A 12,415-nucleotide genomic window follows, 5' to 3' on the forward strand; every position below is an offset into this window, starting at 1 on the left:
TTCTCTTAGTCTGGAGGCTCAAGGTCAAGGTGTCTGGTAAGGGCTGGAAGGAAAAGAGAAAGGATGGGAAAGAGGGAGGGGGAAATGAGGGAGGGGAAGAGGGAAAGGGAAGAGGGAGAAAGGGGGAGGAAGAGAGGAGGAAGAGGAGAGGGGAAAGAGGAGGGGGAGAGGAAAGGGAGAGAGAGGGGGAGAAGGAGAAGAGAGAGGGAGAGAGAGAAGGAGGGAGAAGGGAGGGGGAAAGGGAGAAGAGAAAGGAGGACAGGGAGAGGAAAGACTGCTTTGCACGTGCTATTTTGTCCTTTCCAGCGGGCAGAGACCTCCTGACTTGATTACCTCTCTCAGGCCCCCAGTCAACCCTGGTCCCGGGGCATCTGCCCAGAGCAGAAGGCCTGGGACAGCAGCATGCCTGAGCAGGGCCTGGCTGTGGGGAGGGAAGGTTGGTGCAACGACCTCTGAGCATATTACAGGCTGCACGGCTGAGGAAGGCATCTCAGCTTTGTGGGCGGGCTCTGCTGGGGCAACCCAGGGCTGGTGCTTTGTGTTTGTTTTCACCCACCCTGCCCCACAGTACCATGAGGACACTGACCCTCCTGCTCGTCCCCAGGAACCAAGTTGAGACTGCTGCCACCAAGCAGTGCAGGACACAAAGAAGGACAGTTTCATGGCCACCCTATGCCCCACCCCACCCCCTACCCCCCACTCCCACCCCCACCCCCACCCTACCACCACCACAGGTGAGTTTCAGCTACAGGAACAGGAAGGGGAAAGGTTAGCTCCGTTGCTCAGCAGAACGAACCCCGCCCCCACCCCACTCCTTCCTTCCTTCCTTGCACTCAAGTGTGCACCGTGGGGCTGCAGTGCACTGCACTAGTCTATCACAGTGGTACAGACATGAGCTCCGCCCCTTGACATAGATATGGACCACAGCATTCCCATCACACATGGCAATCCAGGCAGGGTCCCCAGACATCCTCCCAGCAGCTGCACAGAGCCCAGGTGTCAGATGGGCAGCGAGAAGGGAGCATCAGGCAGCAGGGTAGCTAGGGGTGGATGCACTGGAGGGACACTCTAGGTGGGTGGGCAGATTGTCAATCATGCAGGGCTTGGGTGGGTCCCCTGGGCTGGTAAAACGTCAGCCAGGCAGAGAGGCGGACTCTAGTGGTTCTCAGGACTGACTCAAGCATTGTATAAGGAGAGCTTCATGGAGATAGCTAGAGGGACTTGCAGTGAGCCTCATTCTGGTGACTCTGTTTATACCGGGTGCAGAATGAGGAGAGACATGTGACCCAAAAATTTCTCCCTTTCTGGAACACGTTGGGGACAGTGGAGCCTTTTGTCCCCCATAGGCAAGGTCAGCTAAGATGACAAATAACACCAAGACCCCAGAGGCCTAAAGCCATTTAGATTTATTTCCCTAGTACGTTTATTCTGATGGATGCTGAGGAAGTCCTCAACTCACGGACAGCACAGCAGCAGAAATGGGGGAGAAAAGCAGGAAATTGATCAGGAGCTGCATGCTGGTCTAGCTCATTTCTCAGTGACTCGTGGTCCCAGTTACTGCCTCCTTGGAATGAATGGATGGATGAACGGACAGATGGATGGACAGTTGGATGAATAGATGGGTGGATGGATAGACAGGTGGATGGATGGATGGATGGATGGATGGATGGGTGGATGAATGGATGGGTGGGTGAATGGACAGGTGGATGGATGGATAGGTGGATGGATGGACAGATGGATGGATAGATGGCCAGGTGGATGAGTGGATGGGTGGATGGATAGGTAGATGGATGGATGAATGGACAGGTGGATGGATGAATGGGTGGATGGAGGATAGATGGCCGGGTGGATGAGTGGATTGGGTGGATAGATGGATGGATAGATGGCCGGGTGGATGAGTGGATTGGGTGGATGGATGGATGGATGGATGGATGGGTGGATGGATGGGTGGATGGATGGATGATGGATGCATGAATGGATGTATAGATGGGTGGGTGAATGGAGAGGTGGATGGATAGATTGATGGATAGGTGGATGGATGGATGGATGGATGGATGGATGGATGGATGATGGATGCATGAATGGATGTATAGATGGGTGGATGGATGGATGGATGGATGGGTGGGTGGATGGACGGATGGATGGATGATGGATGCATGAATGGATGTATAGATGGGTGGGTGAATGGACAGGTGGATGGATGGATGGATAGATTGATGGATAGGTGGATGGATGGATGGATGGATGGATGAATGGACAGGTGTATGTATGTATGTATGTATGTATGTATGGATGGATGGATGGATGGGTGGGTGAATGGACAGGTGAATGGACAGGTGGATGGATGGATGGGTGGGTGGGTGGACGGGTGGATGAGAGGGTACAGGGTACATGGAAGGTATTGGTAAGGAGAGAAGATGGCACCGACAGTGAGCATGGGATGCGGAGTGTAAGGTGCTAAGTTGACCCTCCCCACTATGCTGGCTGCTGGGTCAGTGTGGCTAAGAGAAAACCCTGACCCCTGACAACACTGTCCAAGCCACATAGAGGCAACCACTCTGTGTCCCATCCTCCTGGGCAGGTCACAAGTTCTAGGGCCAATTAAAGGTATCCATGACTCTGATACAGAAGAGTAAGTGGCATGTTCTCTCACATGGATAAGGCCCTGCCATAGCAAGCAGATATCACACCTACCCAGTAGCCTTTGCAGGCCTGTGGCCTGGTTTCTAGCCCAGGTGCTTGTGTTTTCCAAGCTTGAATCTGTCATCACTAAAACATCTGCCCTCCCCCACCCTCCTGCCTGCCACGCCCTTTCCTTCACCTGAGCAAGTCTGTGTTCTTCTGGACCACATTGCCAATGCTACCTCCTCTGGGACGCCTGCTCCCTTTGCCCTGCATTAACGTTCTATCTTGTATCATAGCCTTGGATGGATTGTGAAGCAACCCTGTGTCTCAGAGATTGTCTTCAGAACTGGCCCATATGGTCATCAGACAGACACCAGAGCCCACAAGGCAGAGCAGAACTACAGACTAATGACCAAACAGCAGTGAGCTGGTGTGGACATTTAGAGAACAGCTAGGCCTCCTTGGGTGTACATTGATCTCTTGGGAAGAGCTGGCTCTGGCCCTAGTCAGAGTGGAGACAGCATGAACATGGTGGCTTGGCCTTGGAGCTGGCAGAACATGGCTGCCTCGAGGGCCTCACTGCCCAGTTGGGGTTACATCTGCTCTACAGGGTGTCTCCACCTAGGCAAGGAGACCCCAGGGGAATGAGAGACAGAATATGGAGAGCCAAAGTGGTAGGAAGTCTTTCACCATAGTGACCCCAAATATGCTGGTCTAGTGGTGCTATCTGGGCTAGGGACAGGGAACAGGTATTCAGTGCTCTCCTGGTAGAAAGTGTCCCCCAAAGTGAAGACCTTTAGGGGAAGGGTAGAACCTTTGCCACTATAGAATCGTTTACATGATCCCAGGCCACGTAAGTATAGAAAGTGGGTACATCGAACACTGAGAATAAGTCATAAAGGGATTCATTTTAAAGTAGTTCTTTACTGTAGATATGATTATCAATTGTTGAAGTCAAAAGGCCAGTTTGCACACTGAGATGAATGCTCTGGTTTACAGCTCCAGAATGTATTAAATCATGGCTGGAAGTTTGATTCTACAGGTTTCAGGACTCCTTTGGAGTTTTGGGGAGTCAATGGATACTTTTATTTGGTGGCCATCAATGCTTAGAGGACTCCCTCCTAGAGACACATAGAATAAAATGGCAGGGGTATGTTTAAGGCCATCTTAGGAACCTCTGGAAAACCTGCCCTGATTCCAAGTCAGAACTTACATAGGAAGATGCTACAAAACTCAAACCAGCAACCCAAACAGCAGTTTGTAAAATCAAACACTCTATCCCAATCAAGCCCAAACATGTACGATGTGTATGCGTGTACTGGAGAACAGCGTAGGGGGTGTTAAAAGTCCTTGTTTTCTGTAATTGTTTCCTGAGAGGCAGAAATGTTTATATGCACATTAAAAACACCAAGTTCCATAGCATGGCGTGTGCAACTCGGCATGCAAGCTACACATCCTGGACCAAAGTTATAGTGAGGTCACAGGATATAATAGCACAGGAAGGCAGTGCCAGCAACCCTTTAGATTTCTCATGTGTTTGATTTGAGTTGATTTTTGGTCACTGAGTGTTCCGGAGCCTTCTACTGCTACCAGGTTCTAGAAACCTCCCTATCCAGTTTCTTGACGGTATGGGGCTGAGCTCTGCAGTTCGAGAAGCTGGGGCAGGAGTGAAGCCATCGTACAAGCTCTCCTTGTCTCTCAGCTCTGTCACAGGCAAACTGTCACACAGCCCCATGTGTCACAGTAAAAGGTGACATCATGGTCTCTGCATGTTTGGGGCTATACACAGTATCCTTTCTGGGTGCTGAGGTTCCCCCCCCCCCCCCCAGGGCTCAAGGGTTGTGTTGAGGAAAAGATCGGTCTTGGAGCCCTGGCTTCTCTTTTGTAAATGTCCTTTCTTTGTCACTTGGTCCAAGTCACTACAAGATTTCTATTCTGATGTTCTGGGACAAACTGCCTGCTGGGGTAAGACCAAAGCTAGGGTGCCATTAGGTTTCATAGTCAATGTTAAGACAGAGAACAGAGAGGCCCCAAGATGCTACCTGCTGTGTTCCCAGGGATGTGGCAGACCTGGACCTACCTCATCCATTCTCCTGCACCTTCCCCCCAGACAACTCCATTTGACCAGAAGTTGGGATGCATCAGCAGATGGAGTAAGGAATGAGTCTGGCTCCCAGTTAGTAAGACCAGGTATGGGGATGCCCTCACCCTTAGCCTTGCCTGGAGAGGAATGGGCTCAGTGCTCCATTCTGGCCAAGACCCAGGGCATGTCAGCTTCCCTTAAGCTCTTCAGAAAGACGCACTTCCCGTGTGAGTGGTAGTGGTACTCAACACCACTTTGTAACCAACCGCATAAACCATAGGATTGGCAAGAGCCACTGGGAAGCAGCCCAGAGCCCTCTCTGAACAGCTGCGGTGCTCACTCTGGACCGATTCCCCTCATCCTGAATCATGTTCCACTTCAGCCACGAATATTCCAGCAGAGACTGTTGAAAGAAGGTTCTAGGAACATGGTGAACGGGCTGGAGCGGTCAGGACAGAAACGGTGGCAGACCCCATACATAGCTCACCTCCACCTCATCCCCTAGCAAAGTCCCCACCTGACTTCTCCAGCTTCCTCTTTCTTTCTGGGTCTAGCCGTCAGGTTTTGATGTCCACACATGATCCATCTATCACAGACCATGGGGCAAAACATTGCAAGGTTGTACATGTGCTAAGCTAGTTGTCAGCTTGACCTCCTTCAGTGGAGGATAAGAGGGTGTACCTGGGTCTTCCGGGAGAAAGCAGCCACCACAGGAAGGCTGCAAGCACAAGGGACAGAATAACACTTAGAGAGGAGAGGTCTAGAAGACATCAGAAGCATCTACCTTTGGAAAGGAAAGAGAAGTGGCCCAGCACAGCACGGCTAAGGCTGTATAAGAGACCTGGATAGTAGGGGATTCTGGGAAATGAGGCATGGTCCCCAGGTCTGTATGAAATGGTCTGGAAGGTGTGGAACAGGGACAGGCTGGCTGCACAGCAGCCCCATGCAATATGGACAGAGTGCTCACTACCTTCCCAGTATAGCACTGGGAAGCAGGAAGGACTCAGAGGGGACAGGAGAATTTGGCTCCAACCTTACACAGATGAGTATAAGCCCATGTCCAGGAAAGTACAAGGTCAGCAGTAGTGTGCTGAAGGCCTTCCTGTGCTGTGCATTCTACAGTGAGTGCCTGACCTCTCTGGGCATAGCTGGGGTTTTGTCTTCTCGCCTTGAAAGGAGCCCTCAGTGAGCCTGCGTGTATCCACTGGTTAATGTCCCCCAACAGCCTCAGGAAGGCCTGGCACGTGTCCCAAGGTCTTCCACGAAGAGGGCACACCCTCCCAGAAAGCCTTGCACCTGAGCCCAGGATGAGATCAGCAAACGCTTGACCCAGCTGTGTGTGCATGGCTGTGGTCCAAAACCTGTCTTGGGTGTGAGCAAAACACACGTCCTGTGAGTAGCACATGGGAGGCAACCTGCTCTTGTGGTGTGTGTGTGTGTGTGTGTGTGTGTGTGTGTGTGTGTGTGTGTGGTGTGTGAGAGTCACTGTGTGCTTGTGAATCGGTGCATGTTCAGTGTGAAAGTACGTCTGTGGGTGTGTGAATGTGCTGTGTGGTTACATGTATTCATGAAGCTGTCATGGTGTGTGTGTGTGTGTGTGTGTGTGTGTGTGTGTGTGTGTGTATGTGTGTGTGATTTGTATGTCTGTGAAGTTCGTATGTCTGTGGTGTGTGTTCCCAGTTTTTGTGTTAGTGGAGTTCTAGCTGTCTTTGGAGTTTGTGTGTTGTACTCTTTGCACGCCCAGCCCCACCCCCTCCAGCTCCGGCTAGCTTTGCTGGCTGATTGCCTGGTTCGGGTAGGGCCCTGCCAGGGGCTTTCCTGGCTGGAAGAGCTAAGCAATGGAGAGCTGGGCCTCCCAGATGGGGATTTCTGCAGGCTAGGTCATGCTGTGGGGGCTGCATCCTGGCAAGATGGGAGAGTGTCCTCTAGGTACCCTGAGCCCATCTATGGTGTGAAGATAGCTGCCCGAGAGCCTCCACACCACACAAGGCTTTCTTGGTGAGGGACCTGAGACCAGGTTGGAGTGCTGCCCTAAGGGCCTTTCAAATGATGGTCTGAAGTTTTGCCCAAGCTGGGCCCAGGCCTCCTCTGTGAGAGTGTAACCCAGCCCCCAGTCTCCCCTGACTCAGAAGTATTGTCTGTGACATACAGAAAGGGAGCCCCACAGCTGTTGAACCACCAAGCTGTTCCAGCCTGCTTCATGGGTCAGGACCCTTGTAGCCACTGCTTTTTACTGGACATACACTGGGGCTAACCAGTGTTGATGGTAGTAGGGTTCAGAACCCACCCTAACACCCTCAAGCACAACCCCCATGAGCTCAGGGGGCCTCGGGATGCTCAATGTCCTTGTCCCCAGTAGCCACGAAGTCAGAGACACCCCAAGGTTATGCCCGGGGTAAATGCCACAGATCGCACTCCCTGCCCTACCTTGCCCCAGAGGACAAGACAAGACCAGGCATTTGTCTGAGACAAAATACAAAGCTACTAAATCCTTACTAATCAAGATCAACCATATTTTAGCTCAATACTGTTCAAAATCAGAACAAAGGCACAATTCATGATGAGGAACCTCAAACCCCTCAGAAAGTTAGGAAGCCCTACTCTCTCAGCCCTCACCCCAAACTGGCCTCAGGGCCCAGGGAAGCCAGGCGGAACCTGTCCTGCCTCCACAAGCCCGTCTCCATAGGGACCAGATTGGGGAGGGAGATGAGGTGTCCCTAGGAAGGGAAATCCCTCTAAGAAGACGCTATGGACTTCCTCCCAAAGGAAACCCACACCAGGATGTGACAGGAAATCCCCCCAAGGGGCTTTCCCAGGTCAGACCTGGGCTGGCTTCATCCCAATTTGGACATGAACAGTCTCCAGGGCACAGGATGGAAACCCCTTCCCTCCTACATCCCACGCCACGTCCAGCTGATCAAGGCCTCAACTCTGCCTCCTGGAGGAACACAGAAGATGCCCCCCTGCATTCTCTAGGCTGCATAGCTGTTGTGGAGAACAGCCTGTAGTGGGAAGAAAGCTCCGCGTGTTTCTAAGACTCTGGTTGGATTTCTTGGTTTAAAGTCTGTCGGTCACTGGGACACGGGGGAAGAAAGAATAAAGTCGTTTCCAGATGTCAACAGCTTTCAAAGGCTTGGGAAGTCCTCTCCATGGCGGTTGACTTGTGAAGGGAGCAAGACTGGAGAGGGAACAGACAGGGAAACCCAGTTCATACTGGGTCACTGAGTAGCAATTCATGAAGAGCCTAAATAGAGGGCATGGGGGTAGCTGAGGGAGTCATGTCTGAGATGGGGCAGGGAGTAAGTAATGACCCGTGAGCCTCAGAGACCAAGAGCAGGAGACCTCTGACAGCAGCTATGGCTTCAACTGAAAGGACCCTGGTAAGCCCTTGGAGTGCAGACTAAATGCCAGGACCTCCGTAGAAAGGTACCACAAGGCTTTAGAGGTCCTCCCTATCTGTGAGTGGGTTTATATACTTTGGCTCAACCAGCCGGATGCTCAAGTCATACGTGCAAAATGGTGGTGTGTGCTCATAACCCACATGTGCCGCCCACATACTTTGAAGGTCACTTCGCACAGCATCAACATTGCAGCCTGCATGCCTGGCCACAGTAACCTGCTTGCATCCTCCTTCCTTGGCTGCTTGGGTGTGAGGATGCCACTGTCTTTGATACCTAGGGACAGTAGGCACATCTGAACCATAGGAGATAAGATCTATTGATTTTAAGGACAACCTGGTGTTTAAGGGCAACCTGGTGAGCCTAAGACAGAAGTCTAATAGTCAAAATTCCTTCCTGGGGATTGCTCTTAGGGACTCTAGTGACTGAGCCACACATGCCCAGCCAGCCACTGGCGGCTCACCCCCTTTACCTGGTGTTGACTGACAGCAGGGGAGAACCAAACAGTCCCAAACAACATCTGACTAATAACCGGGGACTACAGTCTGGCCTAAAAGACTCAGTAAATTAGTCATCATATCTCAATTTTACCTCTCCTGTCCTAGGATATTTGGGTTTCCTGTTGGTACCAAGGAAGCCAGAGAGTACCTGGCTTGTCTCTACAGCCTCATGGGCCACACAACATAGACAGAGGTCAAGGTAAAAGGCCAATGATCCCAGGCACATAGGGAGCTCACATCAGACCAACCCGCAAGAACGTCTCCAATAGGGGCTTGGCCTAGAATTCTGGGTCTACAAGGACCACTTAGAACAGGGTCACGTGCTGGAGAGCACCCTGTGCTCCTGTTATAAAAGCTGGGCTATGTCTTCCCTCCTGAGTGCATGAGGCACGTCAGGGGCCAGGGTCCTGCTCCTGCCTTACCCCCAGGCTCCTGCCTCATGCATACACCCCACCACACCCCACACCTCATCACAATGCAGGGATGGAACAGCTCGCTGACCCAGCCAGCCATCTTCCCAGAGCTTTGAGAGGGCTTGTTAAGGAAGATTCTCTCTGGTCCATGTGAGCCTGCTTTCCTGATGAAGCATCATCGCTTATGGACATCGTGCACCAGCAGGCTTTGGTGACCACTGTAATCTGCTGTGGATTAGTCAGGATCGTCTGGTAACCATTCAGTAACCAAAACCTCCAAGCTTACCACTCCGTGCTGGTACAACACATTCCAAAGGGCCCTGTGGACAGACAGGTCAGTCTTTCCTGCACCAGGGACTTAGGGATTCTGGTCCTCCATTTGTGATACCACCCCACAGACATACTTTCCAGAGACCCACAGTAGGAGGAGATTGCACTATGGCCTACAGCCCAGGAATAGTTTGGCAAGAAGGCACACATATTACTTCTGTTTAGAAGCCATTAGCTGTAGATGATCATGTGATCTCAATGTGACCACAAGGGAATTTAGGGAGTGTGGAGAAAGACAGGTAGATATTTAGCAAATAGTACTGCCTTTCCGCCATACACTGGCAGAAAGAGAGGGGGAGGGGAAGGAGGAGGAAGAGAGGAAGGGGAGGGAATTCTTCCAAGCCAGTTGGCTTCATTGCTCTGGGTTTGGAAGCCAGCATCTCAGTAGGCCTGACAGCTCAGGGGCTAGCCTGAGCTTGTAGCTGAGAAGTTAGGCAGAGCTGCATGTGATTGGTTTGGGAATACACTTCTATGAGGTGTCGCTTGCCTTGCGGCTGTTGTCTGGAGGCTTCAGCATACGGTGGTTGACAGTGGTGGCTCAGCCTTTGCCACATGGTGCAAGGCATCTCTACAGGCTTAATCGGGTCTCCTCATAGGACAGAGTAACTTTCCCTCTGCAAAGGGATCCAAGACGGAGCAAGGCGGAAATCAGTCATGTGTGACCTTGTGGTGGTTATCACCCAGCCACCACCACACAAAGCAGCGGTCCCATGGATGCTGGAGTCCTAGAACGTGTGTGTTAATTTGCCTGAGCCAGGAAGGGGTGCTTTTGGGTGGTGGTATGAGCCAGGTGAGCAGGGAATTGGTGGCTGAGAGAGGTACACACTTCCCAGTAGGAAGGGCTCCTTCAGTCTGCTGGGAACCTGGGTAGATCCAGGCTGGCTGTCAGGGTGGGGGCTGGGAGGGGCGGTGTGGACCTCACCCTCTGCCTGGGAGTCCTTCAAACTGGCGCATCTTCTTGTTTCTCTTCAGACTTGGGCTGGAGCCACCCATGGCCTCTCCTAAGTCCCCAGGTGGCTGATTCTGGGAATTCCCCATCTCTGTAATCATAAGCAACCATTTCTTATGACAAAGAAAATACATAGCCCGCTGGCTCTGTGTTCCTCGAGGGCCTGATGGTTGTGACTAACATAGGTGATGAGCCCTGGGGCCACTGAATCTTACCAAAGCCCAGGAAGTCAAAAGGTCACAGATGCCAAGCTAGGGCCAGCCCCAACACATACACAGCTCCCTATCATCATAAGAGTCCCAGCAAGCCAGCTTCCCCTGAAGGACTTCTCAGTGAGGCCCACAGTTGCCCCAGCCTCCGTGAGGGCAAGAAAGTGGCAGAGTCTACAGATGTGGGGAGCCTGAAGGGGCTGGCCCAGAAGATGGTGTGAGGTAAAGACAAAAGCAATCCTGTTTCTGTTCCCATACCATGTCTGGAGGGATTCCAAGCAATCTCTCAGAGGAGCCAATGGATAAGAAGTTAAAACTGGACCTGGTCACAATCTGGAAAATTAAAACCAGATGTGGGCTAGGGAGATGTCTCCGTTGGTGAAGTGCTTACCATGCAAATACTAGGACCTTAGTTTGATTCCCCAGAGCCTGTGGAGTAGGGTGTGTATATGTGCATGCATGTGTGTGCATGTTTAAATATGCTGGTGTGTGCTTGTAATCCAGTTCTGAGGTGGCCAACACAGGAGGACCCCTGAAGCTCCCTGCTTGCTGGTCTAGCCTAATTCCAGGCCAAACCTGTCTCAAAAACCAAGAGGGGCAATATAGTCCAAGGTTGGTCTCTGACCTCCACAGGTACAAGCATCCATGCCTACAAATGTGCGCGCATAGCAGCATGCACGTGCGTGGACACACACAGTGTCCAGATGCTAGGGAAATCCACCCCAAGAGTAGTTTAAAAGAGGGGACAGACATCTGGTCGACCACAGCTACCCTCCCCCCAAATCCAGTTGTCCCTTGCTGTCCCCAGCGTGGCTGGCTTTTCGTCCTCATCTGTGCTGTGTAAAGGTCAAACTGCGGCATCTGTCTGTGCTTTAAGGATAAATGGTGAAAAAGAAAGAGAAGGGGTACAAAGGGCACTCTAGAGAGACAGAGGGAGCCGAAGACCTGTGGGCATGGCCCACCCGGGGTTAGCAGTGAGTCAGATTTGGCACGTGGCAGCCATTTTTATCATTGAACATTTGGACAGCAGCCTGACTCAGCAGCTTGTGTGGAACCTGTAGGACCCTGGACGAAGAAACCCACCGCTCATCAGGAACCAAATCCATTTGTCTTCTCTGCTCACCCTGGGACAGTGGCATGCTTTGCACATCGTGGTGCATGCTGGGAAAGACATTTCCATTTGGCCTGCACAGTCTGCCTGCCCTGGTTCCTGTGCCGTGGCATCAGAGATAGCAAAGCAAAGTCAAAAGAGGAGTGACTGGCTTAACAGCGTCTCCAGGAGCAGAGCTTCAGGCACAGCGGGATCCAGGAGTCCAAATTGTGATCTCAAGATTCTGCCCAGGCTGGCTGAGGTGACCGTGGCTCCCGGTGTCCAGGGCCACTTCAAACTTGCTGTCCGAAAGTGGACTTTGCCCACTCTAGCTTATGTGAACGGGGTGGATGGGTAGTTTGGAGGCCAGATGTTGGCATCGGGTGTCTGGCTGAATTGCTCTCCACGTTATTTTTAGAGACAAGGTCTGGACTGGAACCTGGAGCATGCTGTTTTGGTTAGACCAGCAGGCCAACAAGCCCCAGGGGTCCTGCCTCTGCCTCCCTAGAGCTGGGATTACAGCTTCATGCGGAGATATCCTGCTTTTCAAAGCATATGTGCTGGAGCTCAAACTCAACTCCGTGTGCACAGCAAGCACTTTACCGGGCGAGTCATCTACCCAGGCCAGGCCATGACGCTTGACCAAAATATGGGTGAAGACTGGCAAGACCCTAGGGTGGGAAGCCCACCTTTTGGTAATGGTCTGTTCTGCTGCAAAACTGGATCCACCTCCATTCAGACCACCAGGCAAAGAGCAGAGAGAGGTCTGGAGAAGACCGCCTGAGTGTCCTTGTGCTTACCATGTCTCCAGGCCACAG

General features: G+C 52.0%; 1 long non-coding RNA gene across 1 annotated transcript; it reads left to right on the forward strand.

The window, feature by feature from the left end:
• Positions 1-4,494: 4,494 nt before the first annotated feature.
• On the forward strand, positions 4,495-7,832 carry Gm41563. The gene is made up of 3 exons (XR_876738.2): positions 4,495-4,590; positions 4,683-4,815; positions 7,475-7,832. It is a non-coding gene; the product is annotated as a predicted gene, 41563 (long non-coding RNA).
• Positions 7,833-12,415: the final 4,583 nt, after the last annotated feature.

Source organism: Mus musculus, chromosome 17 (genome assembly GCF_000001635.26).
Source record: "Mus musculus strain C57BL/6J chromosome 17, GRCm38.p6 C57BL/6J".
In the NCBI taxonomy this organism is placed as follows: Eukaryota; Metazoa; Chordata; class Mammalia; order Rodentia; family Muridae; genus Mus; species Mus musculus.